The sequence below is a fragment of the Cyrtonyx montezumae genome, unplaced genomic scaffold, assembly GCF_038088225.1.
Source record: "Cyrtonyx montezumae isolate F1298 unplaced genomic scaffold, pur_monq_1.0 scaffold_32, whole genome shotgun sequence".
Lineage (NCBI taxonomy): Eukaryota > Metazoa > Chordata > Aves > Galliformes > Odontophoridae > Cyrtonyx > Cyrtonyx montezumae.
In genome coordinates, this window is record NW_027072037.1 from 201,216 (window position 1) to 226,020 (window position 24,805).

At 53.7% G+C, this 24,805-nt stretch overlaps 1 protein-coding gene across 1 annotated transcript in view; it reads left to right on the plus strand.

Annotated features, from left to right (window-relative positions):
* Positions 1 to 4,345: 4,345 nt before the first annotated feature.
* The window catches only part of MAP4 (microtubule associated protein 4), a 107,873-nt gene continuing 87,413 nt past the window's right edge, over positions 4,346 to 24,805 (plus strand). Inside the window, exons 1-2 of the mRNA XM_065744873.1 lie at positions 4,346 to 4,417; positions 24,559 to 24,612. The gene's annotated coding sequence lies outside the window, so the exon portion shown is untranslated. The remainder of the gene's footprint in view (positions 4,418 to 24,558; positions 24,613 to 24,805) is intronic.

The following is a 24,805-nucleotide window of genomic DNA, read 5'->3' on the forward strand; positions in this document are numbered from 1 at the left end:
AGGCAGCACGAGTGCTCTCAGCCATTGCCACGGACCGAAGGTGATTTTGTGGGAGTTGGGTTTCCAGAGTCATCCCCGCGTTACCGTCACCGTGCTCCTGCCTGATCTGAGCAAAGGAACGAGATCTTAGACACTGCAGAGCCACGCGATGAGATATAATGGAACAACTGAAGCAGGAGTGAGCGATGTAGGCAGTGTACGTGCGTGGTGGAGTATCACAGCACTCATCCCCCACTGCAAGAGCTGGAGTGGGGCGTGCAGCCATGGAAGAGAGGAGAGCGCGTGGCAGGAGGGGATCGGTTGTGCTGAGCTCAGGGGAGAGGAAAGCCAGAAATCATGGGACAGAAGCAGAGAAAATGCTGAACGCTCCTCGGATGCTACAGCAGGAGCTCTCGGTTTCTGTTTGAGGGAATCAGAAAGCAGCACATTCCGAACTGTTAATTTGCACATGTGCCACCACCCCGGGGAAGCCATCGCCACGAGAAAGCACCACCGGTGCTCATTACAGCTCAGAAAGGGAGTGACCGCCGGGTCCCCAGCATGTCTGGGAGAGTCATAATGAGCAGAGGGAGGGGCATGACTTGCACAAAGCTTCCTGCAGCCCTCCAGGGACCCGTGGAGCTTTGCAAGCTGTTTTTTGTTGGTTTTTTTTTCCCTGAGTGGTCTTCTTGTGTCTCATCACTCAGCATTTGTCAGCTCTGCTCACATCCAGCTCAGGCTGGGAGCTCCTTGGGGCCCGAAGGCCTCTCACCCCCTCCTGTCCCCGGAGCATCCTGTGCACCAGGAGCAGCACAGGGATAGCAAAGCACACTCAAAAGTCACCAGGAATCACTGAGCTGAGTGTCCTGCACAGTGAGGGCAAAGCGGCCGTGGCTTCGCCGAGAGCAGAGCAGCGCTGCACGGCGGCGTGACCGAAATCCCCTCTCCCCAATTTAGAAAGCTGAGGAGAATAATTTTATTGAAAGGCAAATCTTTTAATCTCCAGATATAAATCGACAGGGTGGCAGAATGCCTTACGGCAGAGCGCATCATATGGGGCACGTACCGTACGCCTTTTCCCTTTAAAGTAACGCGGGCCCTCCAGCTGTTCACCTATTTGCAAGAGGTAACTCGAGGCTACACGCAGTCCGGAGGACATTTTCATTCTGTCATTACAGCACAGACTTAATTTTTCTGCCTGGGTATAATTGGGTGCAGTTTATGGAGGGCCGGGCCAGAGATGGGAGCAGCTCTGCCAGCCCAGTGCTAAATGCTCGAGGAGGAGAGGGCTCACCCCTGAGAAGGCCCCACGCTTCCCACTGTGCCTGAAGAGCTGCATGAGATCCAGCAACAAACTACGTTCCCAACATCTGCACGTTCTCTTCTCCCAGTGCAGGAAATCAGGTGTGGGAAGGGCACTGCGCCCTGGGCTCCCAGGGCAGGAGTTGGGGTGCAGAGCTGTGCAGAGCCCCAGCATGGCTCCCTGCCCCACGCTGGGTACAGCGACGTGGGGATGAGGAGATCACGGGGCGTGCGAGCTGCAAGGCAAACCTCATGACTGGGCACAGAGACTCGACGGGACGCTGGGATCCCCAGCCAAAATTCCATGCCTTCCATTATGCTGGAGTCAGCTCCATGAGCACAGCAGCTCTGTCTGCCTGGCAAATATCTGCCAGTGGCCCACAGGCGCTGGGGCAGCGTCTCACTGAGCATTAGGTGGCTTCTTCTCTCGTCCCAGTTCACGACAGGGAAGTGGACGTGAAATGAGGACTGCAGCATGGGAGTGAAAGTCGCAGGGCAGTTTTGTACTCCTATTCAAATACTCCAAGGTGCTTAGAGGCGTTCAGCTTCAAACGTATCCTGGAAATGAGAGGCTGCCATAAGTGGTGGGGTGATTCACTGCTCCGATTCCAAGCTCTGGTCCAACTTTTTATCTTTACAGAGGGTTTGCATTCGCTGCTCAATAACTGCCACTCTGCCGAGTGCCCGTTTTTGGAAGTGACCCTTCTAAAGCTGTGCTGAGCGTTTGAAATGGGTGAGAGATGAGAGGAATGGCAGCGGACCCTTCAGCAACGGGTGGCTGTGGAAGCAGATCCCTGCAGAGCCGGGATCCCAGCAGCGTGCCCCCGAGCAGCCGCGTGTTGGGCACTCACCCTCGGCTGTCTCACGTGCTGAGGAATGAATGACAAACCCTTCATAAATGGGCAAGCAAGCCGTGCAGTTCATTCCTCTTTCTCTCCAAGACTTTTGCTGTCCATGCCCTGGAACCAGCAGAGCCAAGCCCTCAGCGTCCTTCATTTGCTGCGGCTCCTATCTAAGTGGAGATGAATGTGCATTAACCAGAAATGAGCTCTTACTTTCCAGCTCCCTCGGCGCTTGCAGGTGACTCATGTGATGGGAGCCAGGCAGCTCCCGGCCCACCCCACCTGCCCTGCCAGAATCACGGGGACAGCCAGGAGTGACTCTTCAGGGAGACGAGCAGCTCCCCTTCCCTTCCCTTCCCTCCCTTCACTTTCACTGTCTGGCTTGATGAAAGAGCAAAGCCACTGCCTGCCGAGCTTCTCTCTCCACAGTTTCTCCCCAAAAATCAACATCCCACCTAAATCTTCCCTCCCTCAACTTCAAACCATTTCCCCTCGTCCTGCTGTTCTCTGCCCTTGCCAAGAGCTGACTCCCCTCCTGTTTATGGGCTCCTTTAGGTCCTGGAAGGCTGCAATGAGGTCACCCCGCAGCCTTCTTTTCTCCAGGCTGCACAAGCCCAGCTCCCTCAGCCTGTCTCTGTAGGGGAGGTGCTCCAGCCCTCTGAGCATCTTTGTGCCCCTCCTCTGGACCCTCTCCCACAGCTCCCTGTCTTTCTTGGACTGGGGGCCCCAGACCTGGACACAGTGCTGCAGATGGGGCCTCACAAGAGCAGAGTAGAGAGGGACAGTCCCCTCCCTGTCCCTGCTGGCCGCCCCTCTGCTGATGGAGCCCAGGATCCCATCTGCTATCTGAGCTGCAGGAGCACACTGCTGGCTCCTGGTAAGTTTTACACCCCTCAGGACCCCCAGGTCCTTCTCTGCAGGGCTGCTCTCAAGGGCTGCTCCTTCCAGTCTGTATCAGTGCCTGGGATTCCTGCAGCCCAAGTGCAGAACCTTGCACTTCGCTGTGCTGAACCTCATTAGGTTCACCCAGGCCCACCTTTCAAGTCTGCTGAGGTCCCTCTGGATGGCATCCCTTCCTTCCATCGTGCTGATGTGAAGCCCTGGGTGAGCTGGGTTGGCCCTGAAATTCAACCCATCGGCTCCAAAAGCCATTGGGAAGCTATTTTATCTCGCAGCTTAAAAATAGCACATGGGAGCAGCAGTTGTTATGCATACGCCTTTCATCAGGACACGGGATTTCCCCCTCCCTCGTCCTTAGGATCTGTAGCCGTGGAAATGAACCCACACTCTCCAGTTTGGCGGGGGGAGGGGGGAGGGCAGAAGCTGCACCCCACGTCCACACGGACGAGGTGCCCCATCCCACAGCCTGATGCGAAGGGTGTTCCCTCCTCCAGGTGCCCAGACGTGGGTGACACGCCTATTTTTGTTTTAATTTAGTCACTCTTTGATTCCTGTATCTGTCAGGCCGGCGTGTCGCGTCCCCCCCTCCCCCCCCCCCCCCGAGGTTCAGCAGCTCTGGAGCTGCCCCCGGGGTCGGACCCACGGCAGCCCCGGGGCAGACGCACACACAGATGGCGATCACCTCCTCCCCCTCTCCGTGCCCTTCATCACCTCACTCTGTTTTCCCGGAGGATCCTTTGGATGTCAGGGGGAAGTTCCTCACTCTGAGAGCAGTGAGGTGCTGGCACAGGCTGCACAGAGAGGTGGGTGCCCCATCCCTGGAGGTGTTCGAGGCCGGATCGGATGGGGCCCTGGGTGACCTGGTGTGGTGTGACGTGGGGAGGTTGGTGGCCCTGCGTGTGCCAGGGGGGGTTGGAGATTCCTGATCCTGGAGGTCCCTTCCAGCCCGGGCCGTCACTGTGGATCGCATGGGGCGTTACGTGGAAGCAACGTCTAAAGCTACGCAGAAACACCGGCGTCACGGGGACACCCGCGCGGGTGGGGGACGTCTTTGTCCGCCTGGGGGTGGGGGGCTCCCCGTCCATCGCAACGTGACGCCATCTCCCCCCGCCCCTCGCGCCGCACCCAGCCCCACTGCGCTGTCACGGCGGCGCCGCCGGAGCCCCGCCCCGCCCCTTTGTCCCCGCCCACCCCCCGCCCGCGCTCGCTTCGATTGGCGGAGGGCGGGCGCGGCGCGGCGCTATTGGCCGAGCGCCGGCGGGCCCAGCAGGGTTAGTGCGCTCGGCCCGAGGCCGACGGCGGCTGTGCGCCTTCCTCCGCCTCCTCCTCTTCCTCCCCCCGCAGGGGACAGTGACACTGAGCGGGCGGCTCCGTCCCGGCGCGCTCCGCCTGCGGTAAGAGCCGCGCGGGCTGCGAGGAGGGGGCTCCGCTGCGAGGGGCGGCGGCCGCGGCCTCCCGAGGGGATGGAGGGGGTGAGGGATCCGCGGCCTCGGCCGTGCGGGGCGGTGCGGGGCCGAGGGCGGCGGCCCCGTCGGGCCTCTATCGCTGAGTGCGGGCGGGGGGGTGGGGTGGGGTGGGGGGATGTGCTGTGCCAAATCCCCTCCCCCCCTTCCCTTCGGCTCTGGGCGCTCTTTGTGGCCCGGAGGGGGTCGGGCGGAGAGGGGCTGCGGGCAGCGCGGGGCCGGGCCGGGCCGGGCGTTGGTCCGCGGGGCCCTCAGTGCGGATACGGTGGGAGGGGGGGGAGGGGTGAACAAACTTCTTCGCTTTGGATCGCGGAGTTGAGGAGATCGCTGAGACGTCCGCCCCGCGGTGCCCACTGCCCGCGTCCCTCAGTGCCACATCCCCGCGGCTCTGGAAGCCGTCCAGGAGCGGTGGCTCCGCCGCAGCTGTGCCGATGCAGCAGTGTCACACGAGAAATAGCTCCTAACGCCCGAGCCGAGCCCCCCCCGGCACAACGGGAGGCCGTGCGCAGGGGCAGAGCCCGATCCCATCCCTCCCCCCCCCGGGTCCCCATCCCTCCCCCCCCGGGTCCCCATCCCTCCCCCCCCGGGTCCCCATCCCTCCCCCCCCGGGTCCCCATCCCTCCCCCCCCGGGTCCCCATCCCGGGCCTTTTGTGCACCTGCTGCGGGGGTTCCGCGCTCAGGGATCCCGGCTGCGGAGCTGGGATGGCGGCTGAGTGTGCGGCTCTGGGCTCTGAAGGTGCTGTGCTTTGCTGTGACCTCTGCTTCTGCTGAGGTGCACGCTGCGTTCGTGGTCTGCAAACGTACTGAACCCACTTTTACACGTACCTTATGCCAGAGGTATCCCTTGTGTATGCAGTGTGCATCAAATACATAACGATAACAGTTCTCATCTGTTTCCCCATAAGCCTGGCTTACTTCCTTTCTTCTATCCCCCATTTCTCTTACGGGTTCATCAAATAAACTTATTCACCATCATCTTTTACAAAGCTGTTATTTCAAAGCCACGTTTCTCTTCCCAGGGAGCAGTGCCCTCCCCCAGCAGTGTATGGAAAAGCTCCTTGGGTGACTTGGGAGTGCAGCCCTGGTGTTTCATCAGGCAGACCCTGCACAGCACCTCCTCGTGTGCTCTTTGTGGAGGGCTTTGCGTGAGCTTTTGCTGCAGCTGCATTTTCCAAGTGGAAGGAGCAGGCCCGTGCTGGAGGTCTGCAGCTGTAATGCTGATTGCTGCTTTGTTAGGACTTAATTGTTCCATCTGGTGTCGTGTGTTTTGCTGCTGTTATATGATGCACTGTCGTAACGTGCTTAACTTTGTTTAGGAGGGACAGGTAAGCAATAATTCAGCAGTATTCAGGTTGCAGTGGAGCTGGCACCCCCACCTCCCCCTGGGTGTGAGAACCACTGAAGCTTGTTGTTATCCCTCTGTTGTGTTCAGTGCATTCGTGGCTTTTTGCTCTTCAGATGGGAAGAGGAGAAGTTTTCTGTTGTAAAAGTAACTTGGCTGACTTTTTGTGGCAGTGCCCTGTGTTTTCTTTGTGGAATAACGAGACCTCCGTGAGAAGTAATTGGCCCAAAGGGAGAGCAGTTGGTCTGGTTTTGAGTCTGATGGACCCCGAGATTGAGCAGTGCCAGGCAGAAGAAAACCCCCTGGTTTTAGGGCGCTCCTTCTTTTAGCTCTCAGGGCCGTTTGCAGGGTGAGTTTAGGTATTAAATACCGAAGGGAACTTGTTCTGTCACGGTGCTAACCACGCTCCCCATCAACAACACGACTTCAGACAGGCAGGGCCACGGCTGAGGACCGGTGCTGTTCCCAGGCAGCAGTCAGTAAGGCTGCAGGGAGGGTGCGATGTCACTTGGTTTCCACTCTTGTTTCATGAAGTCTGATGAATGCTCAGAACAAATAAGTTACGTGTTCCTTCTGGAGCCTGTAGAAGGGCTGACTCAGCCTTTGCTCTGGTGAACGGAGCTGTAATTATATTTGAGGTCCCAAACCCTGTTGTGTTTTAGTGGTTACCTCTCTTCCCCAGTAAGAGGTGAACCTGAGCCGTTACGTGGAAATGGGATTCTTGCAGGGCTGAGGTCTGCTTGTACCCGGCGCTGCTGCTCTCGAGCTTACCTCCTGGCTCACACGCTCCCTGTCGATATCTTCAACCGATGACTCAGTCCTGAAGTTACGTTTGTTTCTACATCTGAAGCATGGATATGAAGGCTTCCGAAGTCTGATACGTGCCAGGGCTGTGACTAAGGGAAACCACTGGTCAGACGGGGTGTCAGTCTGCCGAGGTGAATTCAAGCTACTTGCAATTCAAATGAAAGTGATGGTTACTTAAAAGGCAAATAAATTACAGCTGTACCTTGTTTTAGTCCAAAAATATCCCGGATAATTTATTTTGCTAGTCCGGGCGCAGATGGAAGATAACATTCAAGTCTCCTCCTCAGGGACTTGGGAGCTCCGGGCCTGTTACTCATCACGCTGCTGCCAGTCTGCATGTGGAGGGCAGAATGCGTTTTGTGTCTGTCCTCTGCAGTTTCAAAGGCAAACCTGCAGCTAACGCTGCTCAGAGAGGCAGATAGCTATTTCCTGTGGCTTCGTGTTGATACTTCCTGCCCCAGCTAAAAGAGATCAATCTCTTGCTTAGTCACAGGGCTGCGTGTGTGGCTTCCTCGTGCCGTGGCAGCGGTGTGCAACTGATTTGTCTTTTTCTTTCCTTCGAGGCCAGTGAAACTGCAGGGCAGTGCAGGGCTCTGTGATCCTGGCGTGGAGGTGCTGCAGAGCTGGGCAGCCTGGATCTGAGCAGTGCTCTGGGTCGGGCTGCTGGCCCTGGGAGCTCTGGGGATGGGCACACACGGCCCTCGTGTCCTGGGGGGGAACTGTGCAGCCTCCCACAGCTCAGGAGCCAACTTCATGACTCGGCGCTTTGCACACGCGAAGGAATTTCTGGGTGGGAAGGAAAGGTTGGTGGAATGGGTTGCCGTGGGTGATTTTGAACTTGGTAAGAGAGCAGTGGGGCACTCCTGGCTCACGGCAGCACCCTGCACTGCAGCTGTAAACCCAGAGGACTATGGACAGATGTTGGGGTGATGCTGAGGGAGTTTTTAAGCTGTGACACTTCTAATAGGACAGCGACAAGGGTTTGCTGGGCAGGGTGCATCTGTTCCCAAACAAGCTTAGCCTTAAACCTCCTCAGAATAAGTTGTGAAGCTTTAGCACTTGTAAGCATTGGCAGGTCTGATGGCAGCGTGTCTGCAGCCGAAGGGTTGAAGGTGTGGGAAGGGTCGAGCACTGCCAGATGCCAAATGGATGTGTGTGTGAGCACAGCCGGGCTCAGCAGTGCGTGTTCTCCCCTTGCTGTCCCTGCTGGCAGGGGGAGGCTGGTGGTAGCTCTGTGCTGCTCTCATGTGTTAGCTCTCACTGGGGAGCAGTCCTCATTTCCAGTCTCGTGGAGCAATAGCTTCTCTTGTACCCTGCCCAAAACGCTGATGCTGGCCTGCTGGAAGGTTTGGTGTGTGGGTGGGATTAGGGTTAAGTATGGGGAACTGCCCCGGTGCTGTGACACACGTGGTGCAGCTGGAGATTAAGGGGATGAGCAGCACTCGTGGTGCAGCCCGGTATCACGCTGCTGTGCGAAGCTGGGGGAAGCTTCTAGGAGGAGTATGCAGTTAATCACAGCTATTAGCGTGATTAGAGTCCTGATTAGCCTGTGTCACTAACCCCCATTCTCCACCTACACTTCTCCCCTTTCATCTGCAGCACTCACCAGGCTGGGAGCGATGTGGGTTCAGCCCAAGGGATGCTCACTGTGCTTTGAGTCTACCTGGTCACTCTGGGCTGTCTTTACAGCAGGTAACTCTGTGAGCTGCTGCAGCAGGTAACTCTGTGAGCTGTGCAGAAGTTGGCTGAGTGTAAAGCTGTAAAAATCAGCCCTCTGTGGGCAGAGGATCCCCAGCAGAGCTGCCAGGAATCCAGCTGAGCACGAGGCAGGCTCGTCCTGCTAGTCAGCCAGGTGCTCACAGCTCACTGATGCCTGATACCTAGCGAGTGCTCATGTTTTAATTTCAACACCCCCGTCCGTGTTTGATGCTGGAGCAGCTCCTCCTTCCTTGTGCCCATCAGCAGTGGATGGGGCTGAGCCCTCTGCTCACAGCTGTGGTTGTGTAGAAGGGCTGAGATAAGGCGTGGGGGACAGCTTGCTGGGAGCTGGTCAGCCCAACTAGCACTGAAGTAAACCCAAACAGAGCTCACATTGTGGTGTAAAATTGCTCTCTTTGTAAAATGTTACTTGTTAGGACGGTGAAGCTGGATCTCAGTGAGAGCGAGCAGCTTTGGGAGCATTAGGTCATCCGTTCCCGTCCCGTCCCGCCTGCGGGTGAGTCACTGCTCCTTTTGTAAAATTGCACTGCAGCTACATCATCGTGGAAAGCTGTTTTTCAGCCCCGTTTCGGGTGTTTTGACGTTGGATTCAAACAGCAAAACGACGGGAGGTTCTGTCAGGTGAATTTCAAAGTACGTTGTTTTGTTACGGCTCCCGAAGTGCTGGGAGGTGAGCACAGGCAGAGCTGGAGTGGAGACCCGGGGTGCTGGGGGTGCTGCCTTCAGTGTGTGCTGCCTTCAGCCCTCCCACTGCTGGGCTCTGGGCTCGTGTCCCGCTCTCAGTGTCACTGCTTTAGGATGGGACAGGGGCCAGCTGGGGCTCCTGGTGCTGTTTTAGGAGCTGCAGGAGACAGTGGGGGGCAGAGACAACTGGGAGAGGGGACGTGCAGCGGCCGCTGTGCTGGTGTGGGAAGTGCTGTGATGACATGGCTGAGCACAGCCCGGGCAGGGCTGGGTGCAGCGTGGGTACAGCCTGCAGGATGTCTTCTCTGAGCATCACAGTCAGCCCTGCTTGCAGCAGCTGCAGGTGCCAGCTCCTGTTGGTAACCTGAGCACTGTGTGCACTGGGATTCCCTTTGTGTTGGACTGAGGCGGTCTGAGCGACGTGCACAGGAATCACACGTTTGGACTCCTGTGGTTCTCACCGCTCGGTTTATTGTCCTCCCCTTGCTCTGTTTCCAGGCCTCCTCTTGTTTTACGTTCACATTTCTCCTCCTGTCAGTCTTCTGACTCTGCAGAAGCTGCTAATTGTGGTTTTATTAAGCATTCCTTAACGATGCTCCTCTGCATCTCCACCTGCAGTGGTCGTGAGGAACCTCAGAGCAGGTTTTTCTGCTGTCTGTGGATGCCTAATTAATAGTAGAGGTAATTGGAAGCTTCAGAACCGTGGAGGAGTGAAGACAAAAATCCATGAGAGGCTCCAAGCTGTGTCTGAGGCATAAGAGGTAAAGAATGGGAGGAAGGAGTGAGGCAGAGGCCTTTCCTTCCCTTGGGCTCTTGTGGTGGCAGTGAGTGGCTCTTGTTTGGGTCACGAATGGAAGCAATTAGAAGGAGGGTCCCAGAGTGAAGCTGGTTGATCTGGGCTCCCTGTGCTTTTCCGGGGTGCCTTTGTGCTTCAGGAATGTGCAGGGCTGTTCTTTATTCAAACCCTTTCAGCTTCAGAATGGAAGGATGTGTTCATCTTGTGCTCGGGGGACTGGCTTACAAACTGGGCTTCTGAGCAAGGCGTGCTTCTTGTTGGGCATTGGGATTTGGATAGAGCATGTAGGGCAATAGGATCAGGCATCACATTGGGGATTACATATTCGTCCTGGGGTGACCCTCTTAGTGTGGCCTGCATTGGTGTAACTGCTGAACGACTGCCTGGATTTATAGGGATGTATATCCGTGTTAGCACCGGTTTGATGTAACCCTGGCTTATTTCCTTTTGGCCCAACCTATTTTCAGCTTGGGAGTTCACTTTTAAGGGGAGATTCTGTAACTTGCCTGGCATTGCAGGCATGGATTTCCCCTTGAATAATATACTGGTGGTTTTACCTGCAGCAGTGGTTGTGCTGGTGCTGCCTGACTGCTGGAAGCCCAATCGAGCTGCGTATTTCCTTGAGAGCTGTGACGTTGATTCAGTAGATGTCCACGATGGTGTTCTTGGCTTTTTTCAGACTGCTGTCCTGCTGCATCAGTAGCCTTTGTTTGTTGCTGTCAGAGCTGTAGCAGCTCGTGCTCGTGGCCGTGCTGGCTTTGTGGGTGGCTGTGTGCTGTGCTGACTGAGCACGGCTGGAGCCCTGGTAGCCAGCTCACACACTGCATGGGCGAAGCCTTCAGCCTCGCAGCACCTCCCTGTGTTGTTTAGCTGCTCAGAGCTGTCTGTGCTCAGTCTTGTCCTGCTCCTTTTCCTCCATCTGTCTCAGTTTGCCCTCCGTCAGCTCAGCACGTGTCCATTTTCCTCCAGTGTCTGCTTTGTGCTGTCTGAATGCGGGGTGGATGTATTTCTTGCCTTGCAGAGCATTGAGGAAGGCTGCTGGAGAGTCGGTTGGAGCACACAATGTAAGACAGAGCTTCTAAAAGCCATAACTCCAGCTGACATCAGCTGATGCCGGGGCTTTTTTAAACATGCTGCAGACATCTCTAATATTTATCCCCTGGGGGACTGACTTCCTGCGATAAAATGAGATTTCCTTTTAAAGTAGAGCCCGTGGTTATATAATGAGAGTAGGAAACGGTCTGCAAGCGATGCTGGGAGGAGAGGGGAGTTATTTTGGTAAGTGCCTGCCAGGCAGGAGAGCGGAAAGCCGAGCTCAGGAGTGCCCCAGTAACTTCAGGTCCATCCCAGTTGGGCTGGGGATGCTGGGGGAGCTCGGTGAGGAGTTCCCTGCTCAGAGTGGCACTGGCAGCAGATGGCTCTCGTGGCTGAGTTCTGGATATCTGAACTTTGCTGTTCCAATGCAGATCTTTTGCTTTCTGATGATGTTTGTGATTTGTTTCCGTTTCTCTTGGTCTCCTGTTCCTGTACCGTGTTGTCTATCCACAATTCACTGAAGGCTGCTGTAACACAGTAGATCTCTTTCCATTCCCAGTCCAGAGCTGATTCTGTTTTCTTTCCATAGGATCATGGAGTGGCTTGGGTTGTTAGGGACCCTACAGATCATGTGCTTCCAAGCCCTGCTGTGGGCTGGCTGCCTCCAGCAGCTCAGGCTGCCCAGGGCCCCGTGCAGGGATGGGGCAGCAGCTCTGGACAGCCACCGTCATCTGAGCAGAGAACTTCTCCCTCAGGCTAACACTGAAGTTTAATAACTGAACCCTCTCAGCAGTGCAGCTATGGGAGCCCCTGAGCACCTCTCTGAAGCCACGGTCCTGCATGCCGTGCTTATCTGCTGGCAGCTCAAAGCCTCTGAGAGGGCTTCTCATGTTTTTAAGCAGTATAGAGTGTGTGGAACTATTTAACACCATTAAACTGCCAGCTAAAAGGCAATCCTACTTCCCTAGGAAGGAATATGGGGAATGGAGTAACTGAAGGGAGACACCCGCGTTCCCTGACATGGGTAAAAGTACATGTGTCTGAATTTAGCAGGTTTCAGTCCAAGATCTCCAGGTTTCTGGGTCAGGTGATGGGGTGAAATGTCCAGAAAAGCCAGATTTCTGTATTTTGGGTGAAGTAATTGAGCTGTGGAGTCCGATGCCCTGATTTCAGCCTTGCTTGGGGTCCGGTCCCCATGGCAAGGGGCTGGGACTGGATGGCTTTAACCAGAGCCATTCTGTGGTCTGTAGCATGGCCTGGGGGCAGACAGCCTGAGCTTCTGGTGGAGCTCAGGAGTGCTGGTGAGCTCCATGGGCTCTTCTGAAACACTTTTGTCAGCTTTCTCTTAAATGAACTGCACTGGGGACTGGGAGGAACACAGGCTGCCTGGGAGAAGCCATGAGCTATCACAGTGAGATCACAGATTTATAAGGCTGGAGAAGACCTCTGAGATCACCAAGCCAGAGCTCTGCGTGCAGTTTTTGGCTGCCAGGACCTGAGTGCCATGGCCATCCCGTAGCCCCGCAGGGGGCAGCTCCTGGCACCCGGTTCCTGCTGTCCCCACTGATCCTGTGGGCCCTGCAGGAGCACTGCAAATGTTGAGGTCGATCAGAGGGGAACTTTCCCTTCCCCTGAGTCTGCATGTGTTTATTTTCTCTGCTGTGTAATTTATCTGTAGCCTCTTTTTTCCAGCAGTGAAATATGCTGACTGCGACCGTTACAAACGAATTTCTCTGGCACAGTTTACATCTCCTGATACCATTCGGGGTGCTGATGTCATCCTATGGCCGAACGTGAAGCGAACAGAAAATTATACGCTACAGAACTCACTCTGAAGAATCTGTAGAGGGTTTAAACCAAGTTTGTCCCTGCATATGTTTGCAGTAGAAGAAATGTGGATGTGCTGAATGCTGAGGGGAGGGAGGAGCGCAGCGGGTCCTGAACATCCCAACTATTTCAGTGGGAGTTATCCCTGCAGCTCGTTCCAGTGAGCGCATTCAGCACAGTGATTAACTTGCAGATTTGACGAGGGTGGCACAATGGCCATATGGGTGACCTATGCTGCCATGTTTGAGTCTTCTTTGGAGAGCTGTACGTCTCTGTGAAGGGTTTTTAGCAGTGCCTGAAAGAATCCCCACAGCTCGCACGTTGCGGAGTGAGATATCAAGAGATTGAGCAGCAGTGCTCTGGAACAGAGTGAGGATCAGAGAGTACCTCTGTTCTGTGCTCAGCCCGCACAGATAAGCGTGAGCAGCGTTGCCCTCCGTGCTAAATGTTTAATGCACGCTGCCCGAGGAAGACTTCCTGAGTTACAGACTCACTTACACCGTGACCCTGCTGCCCTGATTTGTCCTGAAGTGAAATTAATGTTCAAACGAAAGGTGGCTGGGTCTGATTATTTGAGATGAGCTGTGGGCTGAGGTGGGCACTGTTGCTGATCACAAGGAGAGGCCGACCCCGAAGGGCAGTGCTGTGCCCCCTTCCCCCGTGGCAGCAGGGCCCTTCATCAGGCTGCTTCTGCACTCCTGCTTTAGATTCAGGCCTGAACTTTCACTGGTGGGATTGGGGGCAGAAAAAAATGCTGCAGCAGGGGAGGGTTGCACCAGGAATGTGTTGGGCGTGGGGGGAATCAAAGCCAGCAGTTCAGTGTGACAGCAGAAGAGTGGGGGTGAGGTGAGGAACTGCTCATGGCTTTGGCTTCTGTAACTGAGTGAGGTGCAGCAGCAGGAGACAAACACAGAGCACAGAATGGCTGCAGGTCACAGTGAAGGCACACGATGCTGCACGCTGCTCTGCTGTGCTCTCACACCCCTGGCTGCCCGGCCTGGCTGAGGGGGCTGCGTGCTGTCATCTCACACTGTTTGCTTTGGAGCCTCTGCTGTTTGAAAAATGCCTTTCGTTCATAGGAGGCGAGTAATCCGCAAGCAGGCGAGTGCTGACGTTAGGGAGGAGGCAGCACAGCTCCAATGAAAGCAGCGTGCACCTTTGTCCTCCAGTGCAGCTTATCAGAGCAGCAGCCTGCGTGTCGCACTGATGGCCCCGTGCTGCCCCTTATCTCCTCTGAGAGCTTCGCCTTCAGTCTTTCAAAGTCCAGGAGCCACGAGTTCGAGGTGAAAGCTTTGCATATAGCATTTTTCACAAGTGTAATACCAAAAGGGAGATGCGGACTGAGGGGATGCAGTTCCTGCATCTCCAACCTGGAGACCGCCGGTGGGTCGGTCTCTCTCTCTGTTATTTTGTACCAGATGACTTTTGTTATTTCTTTTTTTTTTCCTTTTTAAAGTTGATTGCTTTCAAGATGCTCACTGGGCTGCTCTGGTGGAAGGGAGGCCTTCTGCTTTCCCATTTCTTTTGTGTGAACTCGAGGTTAATGAAGTGACTCATTCATTCCTTCCAGCTGAGGCTGAAAGGCCGCAGAGCGGGTGAGCTGCAGCAGCAGATGCTTGGGTGAGAGGAGGAACAAAGCAGCCGTGGGGTGAAACTTCCTGAAGCATCCGTGCTTCTTTCTGGGAAGTTGGGGCCAGGCAGCCTGTGCCTCGAGAGCTGTGCTGTCGGTTGGTCTGCAGGATGCAAGCAGAGCTCCTTTTGCTTCCTAAATACAGCACGTCTTCTGGGTCTCCACCTTTGTTCTTCACTGCTGTGATCCAGCCGTTCATAAATGCCACTGCACCTCGATTTGTTTTAGCTGTGCTCTATACAGTGGCTCATTTTAATTCTGCATCCATTCTATGGATGGTGTTAGGAGGATCATTGGGCTAGGTGATCCTTTCCAGCCTAGTATTTCTATGTTTCTTTGGCTTTTCATGGCTGAGATGAGAGGTCTTGTGTGACTGGAGGAACAGAGCTGTGGGGAGCTGGAAAGAAGTCCAAAAAATGGACGTGCTCAGGTGTCTGGAGTCAGAGAATCAAAGTCTCTGAGGTGGGGAAAAGACCACTAAGATCAGCTAGCCCAGCTGTGCTTCTGGCTTCTGTTGTTAGGATTGGTTGCCTGGAGGGGTTGTGGATGCCCCATCCCTGCAGGCACTCAAGGCAAGGCTGGATGTGGCTCTTGGCAGCCTGCTCTAGTGGTTGGCAACCCTTCCCAGGGCAGGGGGGGGTGAAATGAGATGATCTTTGAGGATCTGTGATTAGTTCTGGAGTTATCCAGAAGCCTCCTCCTCCAGCACAGGAGCCTCAGGTGCTGTACACAGGGTGGTATTTGCGCTTGGTGTGTCTGGGGCATCGGCTCCTTTGGGGGCAGTGCAGGGATGCCTTGCTCAGGAGTCCACAATGCCCTGGGCATTCAGCATAGGGAAGTGCCAGCACCCTCGGGTGTCAGACCTGTGGGTGCTGGGTGAGGGTTTGGGTGGAAGAGGTGGCTGTCCTGTTCCTGTCTAGCACTGGTGCAGGCTGCTTTGTCTTATAGCTGAGCTGCTGGAAGCAGGCACCTGAACTTCTCCGAGCTGAATGGGGGGGTCTGGGAAGCCTGTCTGGATTTCCTTTGTAAAACAGCATGGCAGTGGGGGCACAGTTCTGTTTCTTTTTTCCTCCTTCAAGTTCTTTCTCCAGCATGGGCACCTTGTGCTACAGCATCCTTGGGACAGACTTTTCCTTCTGTATTACTGCACAGCTCTGCTGTATTCTTCTGCAGCCTGAGGCTGTGCATGCAGTTTGCAGTGCTTTCTCCTTACTTGGGGTGAATGCAAAGTGTAACCAAAGTGATGCTGTAGAGTCAAAGCATTTCTTCCCTAGAGACTCAAGGAGAGAAAACCAAAAATCAGAGGATCTTTGGGGTTTGGAGTCAGAAGTAATCTCAGAGTAACCTCTTCAGAGCCAGCAATTTACCTAGAAATTGTGAATGTGTATTTATACGTGTTGTAAAATCTGAAGAGCTAGAAATAAGAAATATTTTCTATTAACAGAGTATTTTCTGAGTAACAAAGTGAACCTTCCCATGAACCGCCTTTACTCACGGCTCGTAGACCGAAGCTAGCGAACTTCCAGGAGCGGAGCAGCGTGTAACAAACAGCTTTTTGATCAAGTTTGCTGTTGGGAATGACCTCATCCTGGTGACCAAGCGGTCACTGTGCAATGCTCCAACTATTTGCTGAAACAAAAGTGTGCTGAGCCGGCGGAGCAGCGCGTTGGTCGCGCCGGGGGCCGCGGTGGTGCGGGGCAGGTAGGAGCTGCCAGCTGCACTGCTTTCTGTTTGGCCACTTCCAGCAGAAACACGGCCTGACCTTTGAGGTCGGTGAAGTGAGAACTGCTTTCTGTGAGTGTAATGCATCTGTGTTTCTGGCAATGGTATTACTAACTTTTTGCTCCTAGGAATCTATGCGATGTGTAAGTAGTAGGGTTCTCCGACTTGGCTTTAAGGCCCAGTACAGTGGACCAGTAGCCCTGGTGTATGAAATCACCCATCTGTTTTCTCGCTGTGTGGAGACAGAAGCTCACTGCCAGTGAAGGCATCTCTTGGACAGGAGAGGGCTGGTTGATCTGCTGCTCCCTGCGGGTGTTTCAGGGTTTTGTCACGGCCTTACCCCACAAAAGCAGCGTGTGACTGCTGTGTGGTGATACCCAGAGCCAGCCCCAGCACAACCCTTCCAGGATGCTCATATCATCGTAGCATGGCTCAGGTTGGAACGGGCCTTAGAGGTGCTGGAAGGGTCCAGGTTGGAAAGGACCCATGAGGCCCACTGGGTCAGCTCGTGGCTCCGTGCAGGACTGCCCACAGATCAGACTGGGGCAGCAGTGGTGGTCCGGTTCCAACCTCCCGCCGTGGGGTGCTGGCTTTACTGGGCACTGCTGTATTAGTGCTGCTGCAGCCAAAGTTCTGAAGCTTTTCAGAATGAAAGCATTGCCACAAGGGAAGGACCCCTCTCCCTCCTCTGGGCTGTCCCTGTGTGCATTATCAGAGGTGCTTCCAGGTGCCCGAGTTCAGGAAACCCTCCAGAATCAACTGCTGCAGCAGTTTGTTCTCCTGGTTGTAGCAGTCACAGTTTTCCTTTCAGTCCCTCACCAGAGCGTGGCTATCTGTTGCCCTTGAACGCACTGTAAGCTGTGTGCTGGCTTTGAAAACACAGCATCTGTGGAGGGGGAACCAGAAGGCTTCTCTTCGGGCTCGTTCAGGTGTTTTATTTCTATCAGTGAAACGCTGAGAGCGGTTTGGGGAAGAGGAGGGAAAAGGAATTGCTCGTTGTGGCAGAAGCTGCTCCTCTTGAGGAGATGGGAGAGCTGCCCTTGCATTGCAACAGAACATTGATTTTTCTTATGGGAAAGCCCTCAAAGCATCCTTTCTGTTCCCAAAGGATGCTTTATTTTAGGTAGGTTGTGGCAGACAAGGTAAGGAAGACACATTGCAAAGAGGGCACAGTTGTGCAGCTTTCGGTTATACCTTAAGGGAAGTGTGGCATCTGCTCTGTTTTGCCTCTTCCTCTGCCCCTTCAAAACCAGCCAGCCAAGCCCTATGGTCTCGCTCTTGTCTGCGTGGTGGTGGTATACTGGAAGCAGCCCTTTCTGGCCACAGGAATGCTGTGGGCCAGGCTGGCTGATGTGAGAAAGAGGTATATGGTCTTTGTGCTTCAGAAAGTCGATATGCAATCCTATAGCGAATTGCTAAATGTTAATGATCTTAACTTCTCTGGCTGCACTGTGGTGACCTTCATCTCCCCTTCTTCCCTTTCACCAGGTGTGGCTATCGCTTTCTGCTTACACCGTACAGGATGGATCTCCTCTTACTTGCTCTGATTTTTAGCTGGAAGTCTTTGATGTGGGTGCTGGGCTCCGGGAAGGAGAGAGCTCTGTTCCCAGAGGGGCTGATGGCAGCTGGGAGCCCTGCAGGGCACACCACCCCCATGGCACTGAGCTGTCCTGCATCAGGGAGGTGAGGTCTGGGGCTCCTCCTGAAGCACCCAGAGGGACACAGCCTCTTGCTGGGGCTCTCGTGTCTGTAACCAGAGCCCGTGGTGGACTGTCTCAGAAGCTCTGGTGTCCTGGGTGCTGCTTCTGTGTCACTGCAGTAAATGCAGTTTGAGTGATGTTGCTTCTGATCTATTGAAAGGCTTTAAATAGCATCTGTAATAACTTCGAGTGTCATTAATGTACTATATTTAGAGGATGCTCTCCAGTTTAGAAGGAAATATTTTGATATTAGCAGAAGAATATAGTCTCTGTGCTACTGAATAGCATGGCTCCCAGGAAGGTTTCCTAGCTTGTGGAAACAGATATCAAAGCAGTCTACCAGGGCTGTCAGTAGAGCTGTGTGGGTTGTGTTTCACCTGCTACAGAAGGGCAGCGAGGAGCAGCTCCTCACTGCAGCACAGGCTCTGGAATAGCAGGATTTGAAGTGTGTGACTGTCAAATGCCACGGACCACCACAGCTCTGAGCAGCTCTAACTTTTGTGTCAGATTCTGTTCTTTCCATCAGCACTGTGCTCAGGTAACCTCTGTGTGCCTGTCCTGCTCCCGTTGAGCCTTGGTGCTCCTCTGCCCGTCCTTTCTGCTGACACGAGGCTGGTGACGTTGTCCTAGAGCTGTGTGAGTTAGCAGCAGGCTGCAGACAAGCAAGTTGAGAAGCCCAGTGAGCTCTGGCACTCGAGTAAAGGTGGCTGTGTGTCTGGGAGAGGGGTTTTGAAGTGATTTTTTTGTTTTGCCTTCCTCTTTTTCATCCGTGTTGGTTTCGTCTCTTGGGAAAGCAAAGAGAAACGTGTTGGTGATGCAGGGATGCTTGACCTGTTTGGGTAACAGAACATCAAGATTTGGGTCTTTGAAGCTCATTCTTTGCTGTTTGAAAGGAACAAAGCATCTTTCTTGCACTGAGGTCTGAAAGCACTTGAAGTTACGTTCCCTCTGCGTAATAAAAGCTGAGTAGGTGCGTTTCTGTCATTGCTGGCTGAGTAGGTGCTGAGAGTAATACGCAAAAGGTAAAAGTAAAACCAAGTTCTACTTTGACTGTAAAAAAAAAATTCTGAATTTTGACACGGGCTGAACTGAATGCTCATTTCCATCCACTGTCCTTAATACAGCAGTAGTGAAAGAAGGAAGGCATCTCCTGTTTGAGAAACAGCGAGTGGTTGGCTTGCCCTTGGGATGCTGTGCTCACGGTGAGTGGTGAGGGATGGCTGTTTCTCACTGGGCCTCCTCTGCCTGCTCTGCTCTGTTCAGCTTGGGCCCCAGTTTCTGCAGGGAGGAGCAACAAGGCCCTGGAAACCAACCCATGGAGGCTGCGTGTGAGGGTAGCAGGTACAACATCCTGCAGGGCAACACCTGTGTGCAGCAGCAAATTCCAGGAGAAGGAGAGAGAAGGAAGAAGGAAAGGCAAGTGGAAAAGCATGTGGATTTCTAGCACTTGGTGTTGTGCACATACCTTGTTTTATCTATCTCCCTGCTTCCTCCTCCTGCTCCTCACTGTGTTTTTGCCCCTTGAGAAAGCAGAAGTCTCCCTTGATGACCTTGGGATCATTCTGTGAAAGGGACATGCGTTCCTACTCCTGAAAACGCTGCTGCCTGTTATTTCTTATTGAGATCAGGATGAAAAGTGGCATATAGTGCTGTGACAGAAGCTGCATGCTGTGTTTTCGTATGGAGATGTGTGGCCTCAATTGAGAACTGTTCTCAGAATCGTTGATGCGAAGAGCAGCGAGTTCTTAAAATATCCTGCTGTAGAGGAGGAGATGCTGAATTTGCTATTAAGTGGGTTTGTCTTATTCTCACTCGGGTGGGAATGAGGATTTGCTCTGAAGAAGTGACCTTTGGTATGTGGATAACCCAGGGAGCTGCTCAGCCTTCCACAGCACGTATTGTCCTTGCTTTGGGTGCTTGCTGGGTTGTGGGTTTTGCTCAGTGTTGTGTTTTTCCTCCAAGCTGTTCAGGATCAAATCAGCTGTCATCATCAAGCAGTTTCTAAGCTGAAAACCCAAGAGCTGAAGGAATGGCAGATCTGTTGTGAGGGTTTCTGCGAGGCATCGTGGGGCGGGTGTGCAAGAGGCACAGACAGATACCACTGACCACTGCCATCTCTGAGTGAGGTCCCCATGCAGTGCCCCATGCAGAGGCACTTCACCATGCACGGTGCCTGCTCCTGCGTGGGCCCTTTGCTGCATGCAGCTCCTCAGTGCCTTCCGAGGTGGCCAAGGAGAACTGGAGTGCATTAAGCATTGCCACCATTGGTGCTCCTGCCACAGCAGTGGGATGGTGGAGGTGCTTCACGTGTGTCCAGCAGCTCAGCTCTCAGGCTGCTGTGTTGGTAACTTGTTGTATGGGAGCTGCTGAATCACGGCCTGAACCGCTGATGGATCACCTGAGGTGAGCACTGAGCCACGGGAGCACAGGTGAAGGCAATGCACCTGTGTGAGCAGAGGGGGTGGAGCCTGGCTCCAGCTCTCCCAGACCCCATTGAAGGGCTGACCAGCACTGGAGATTGCTTCTTTGGGATTTCCTCTTGTGAGCCTAGGACATGGGTGAGGTTTTTATTCCCCTTTATTTCAATTTTTGCAATAATCTTTTGAACGATACCATCTATAAAATACCACTTGGTATTATTCATTCTGTTAACCACACACCTTGCCCTTGTCCTCGTGGAGATCCTGGGAGATGGGAGGTGTGAGCTTTCCTTGTTGTCTGTCACGGCAGGCAGCGTTCTTTAATCTGGTTAATTTTGTAAAATGGCTGTTGGCATTGGCAGTTTTCTGCAAAATGAATTTCCTTTCCTCAGGTCAGGAAAAGACGGTGTTTCAGCGTCCAAATGAGATGATGGAGCTCTGCATTTGGGGTGTGTCGGCAGCTGGGTGTATTCCATATATGTTCAAGTTATGCTTTTTGATGTATGCAGATAGCATCAGCTCTTTGATGTGCACGCTGAGTTTGTCATCGGTGGAAATGGAGAGGAAACCGACCCTGGTGGCTCAGGAGCCATCGTAGGACACGGAGGACCGGGCTGTGGGAGGGCAGCAGTGCTGCTGGAAGTGGAGGGGATGAGGAGGGTGCTGGAGATCACCCTGTAATGGAGAGCTGTGAGCACCAGGCGTTCAGCTGGAGCAAAAGGGACAACGCAGAGCAGAGAGGATCTTCAGAGTCTTCAGACCTGGCCATGTCTGTGCAGTGAGTTATGGTGCTCCTTGTATAGCTTTGGCTCCAATGTCCTCTCCCACACAATGCAGGTGCTGCTCTCAGCGGCCTGCATGCTGCCCCTGCTTTACCAGGCACTGCCCCCTCAGTGGGAGGGCAGGCTCCTCCAGCCATCTTCTTCTGATGCATTTCATAGGCTCATAGAACCGTGTGAGCTGCAAGGGGCCTTTGAACATTATGTAGCCCAATAATTTCAGTCCCAAAACCTTTGTCACTTCCTCAGATGATCGTTAGCATTTGAAGCCATGGGTGGCCAACCCTGTGGCTTGCCTGGGCCATATGGAATAAAGAGGCATTCTCTTGGGCCACATACAAAATATATAGTATAGTTAATGTATATACATTAAAAAAGCGACAGAAACATGAAGCTAGCAGGTTGGATGTGTGGAGGAGAGAAGGCCACTGGGTGAGCTTCAGCCTTGTGACACGTTCCAGTTAAACTGCACTGGTTCTGCAGTTCACCGCTCGACTCAGATTTCCAGCTCCATATATTCCAATGAATGTACAATGGGATCCTTCCTTGTGAGTCTGTAACATAGCATCACAGATGTCTCTCTCTGGTTGTTGTTACCCAAAAAGATGAAGGCTGTTGGGTAGCACGGAGTGTGGGCACATGTGCTGGCAAACAGAGTGTGTGGCAGGAGCAGCTCTGCACTGATGAGATACAGCAGTAGGGAGAGCTCCTGAGCCCTGGGCTCCTGTAGTGTTGCATGGTGCTTAGGGATGGAGGAAAAAGGAGTTGGCTTTGTTTCCTACCAAGGGCATTATTGTGAAGATCTCCTGCTGGAGTTGTTCAGCCCCGGGGAGCTCCCGTCCTCCTGCCATGCCCATTGCCCATCCCGTGATGTGCAGCAGCAGTGCTGGGCCCTGCCTGGTCCTCCAGTGCTGCTCAGAAGGTCATGAATCACTGCTCCATCCGCCTGCAATCCCTGCACGTCGTTTCCTTGGCCACACTGCTCTTGGCACATGGAAATCCTTAGCACTGTGAAGGAGGCGGTGTGCAGCTGCTGGCTGACTGTCTGCCTGCATGAACCTCACACTGTGACTTTGTCAGCCTCGATTCCCACAGAAGACTGTTTGTTACAGCCTGTCCCCTCTGATAAGGAATAAATGCAGACATTGCCCAAGAGCGTCTGCTTGTTCTGTGGCTCAAATCTCTGTTTTTCCACGTGCTGTCTCCGCTGGGGAAGTGCGATCTCTTTGTACGAGGAGTTAACGCTGCGTGACTCCGATGGGAAAGCTCTGACTTCTTGTTCACAAATGCTTCCCTAAAAGATGGTCCTCTTTTGGAGTTCGTGGAGTATCTTGTCTTTGTAGTGCATGCCTTTTTTTAATCTACTTGCATCTGAGTTCTTCCTGTCTTCCTTGGTGGGCGCCCTGCTCAGGCACACGGGCTCTAGTTTAAGGCTTTGCAGCACAGTCAGCTCACGCAGCAGGGGAATGGGAATTGATACTGAACAGGAGTTCACTGACTCCGTGGCAGAGGTCCCCATGGAGAAAGCAAGTCCACCAAGGGGCACGCTGACTGTGGGGAGCACCCGTTGGTGCTGGCTGCAGTGGGGTGGGACCAGGGGATGCGTCACGTTTCGATGCTGCTTTGCATAGTGATGTCACAAGCAAATGGAGGAGAAGAGCTGTTAGCAGAAGTGTGAAATGGCTTTGTGCTTCACTGGGAAGAGTGGGAGGGGGGGATTTCCTTGTGTGAAGTTCCTGCTAGTGTTTTTCTTCTGGGACAGGACTGCGTTGGAAGCCTGGGATGTCTTTGGGTGTGCTGCCCGGCTGCTGGTGGTGTGGTCATCTGGGAATGGAGTGCTTATCTAGTGAGGGAGCCCGTAGGGCATCTGATAGGAAGAGTGGCACATTCTTTGCTATAAGCTTAGCTGTGCTGAAGTACATTCCGTTTTGGTGGACAAGTGGCAATCCTGAGTGCAGCCTGAGGTTGGTTCCCCCTCCCTGCGAGGGCACAGCGGTGTCCGTTCAGATGGAGGCAAACACTGTATGTAAACCACAAAATCAATGGGACTGGAGACTGTGACTGTGGGTTCTGGGAGGTGGATGCAGGGACACATCCCCAGGTGCCACGTCCACGCTGTTCTGAACCCCCCCTCGCTCCCTGGGCTCACTGCCTGACTGCTCTTTGGGTCTTCCCTGGTGTCTGACCTTCATGCAGAGTAGGAAGGAGGAATAAAACCCAAATTGTTCACGTTTACCCTGAATGCTTTTGGGACTCTGTGGATAAGTGCTGTGTTGCAGGCGATGACGTGGCAACCGACTGAGGAGGAAGAGGAGCAGGTGGGGTGAGAAGAGGGATGGGGGCAGCGGTGCTGGTGGGAGACTTGGATGCAGCTGAGAGCCTTTGAGATGCATAGTAATAAAAGCACCTGGAGCTTGGGAGCCAGAAGGGCTGAGGAACTGGAACTACTGGTGCAGGATCTGGAACTGTCTATTACAGGGGGAGTGTGATGGGGCGGCATGCAAACCGGGCACTACCTGTTTTCTGATAGCATAGGTGAGATAAAACTGGGGAGTGGGTGTGCTGTGGGATGTAAATGACATACGGATGGCTCCTCCTGCATCGTGCTGCTTTCTGATGCCACTTACATAAAAATGATAGTGGGTAGGAATGAAGTTGCAAACTTGGAGGGAAGGTTGTGATGGGACAGCTGTCTGTAGGCTGGGGGTGGCACCGCTGTGTCTGGCACTACAAATGGAACTAACACTTCTCATTCAGAGAAGAAATTTCTTCTCTGAATGAGTGCTCAGGTGCTGGCATGGGCTGCCAGGGGGTGAGGGGGACTGCTGTCCCCGGAGGTGTTCTGGAAACACGTGGGGATATGGCACTGGGGGATGTGGGCATGGCTGGGCTTGGGGATCTTGGGTCTTTTCCAGCCTTAGTGACTGTGATTTCCTTAATGTTCTGCCACAAAAGGTGTCTGTTTGCTTTTTCCCTTAATGTAGATGTTCTCAGCACTTGGAGGGGTCCTTGGGGCACTGAGGCTGCAGGTGATGTTGTGGGAAAGGACCATGCAGGTTTGGTGTGCTCCCATCTGATGGAGGAGGAGTGTTCATGGTACTGTACAGGCAGAAGCTCATCCATCATGTGTGTCTCTGAATCATACATGACTTATTTTCCCACTCGTTGATGAGCTGAGCAGCATTCCCTGCCCTTGGGAAGGGAACAGGGCTCTCAGGTTTTGCTCACTGGAGCACCCTTCCTGTGGCTCAGCCTGCAGTGGTACTGTTTTCCATGGGGCACGAAGTGTGTATCTGTTGGGAGAGGAACAAGCACAGGTAAATCTGCCTGACTTTGCATTCGTCTGCAGATGCTGAGATGCTGTTTTGTTGGGGCCGACTCAGTTCTTACTGTGGTGAAGAACAAGTTGGGTATCTCTCCCTTGTGCACTGAATTACTTCACTGGCTCTTCCTCATTCTTCGCAAACGTGAAGAATTTGGCAGCAAAGCTCCTGAGGTCTGAGTTCACTTTGAGTAACGGGGACCATGTTCTAAATGTTCCCAATCAGCTCATGCGCAGATACGTGGTTGTTTGGCTTCCTCTTAATTGTGTGTGTATTGTGTTTTGCAGATTGGCATTTTCTGAAGATTGAAGGAACTGCTGAAGGGAACACCTGCTTTTGAGGTATGAACTGCTTTTGCTTTAACGATCCAGCATCAAATCTTAGGAGAGAAGGTTTGATGCAGCTGTGTGTACATGCTGAGCTCTCATCTCTGCTGGGCCATACATCTGCCATCCAGAGCTCGAAGCTTGGCAGAGCTAATTGATACTTGTTTTCACCTTAATTAAAAGTAGTCCAAAATGATGAAACAGAGGC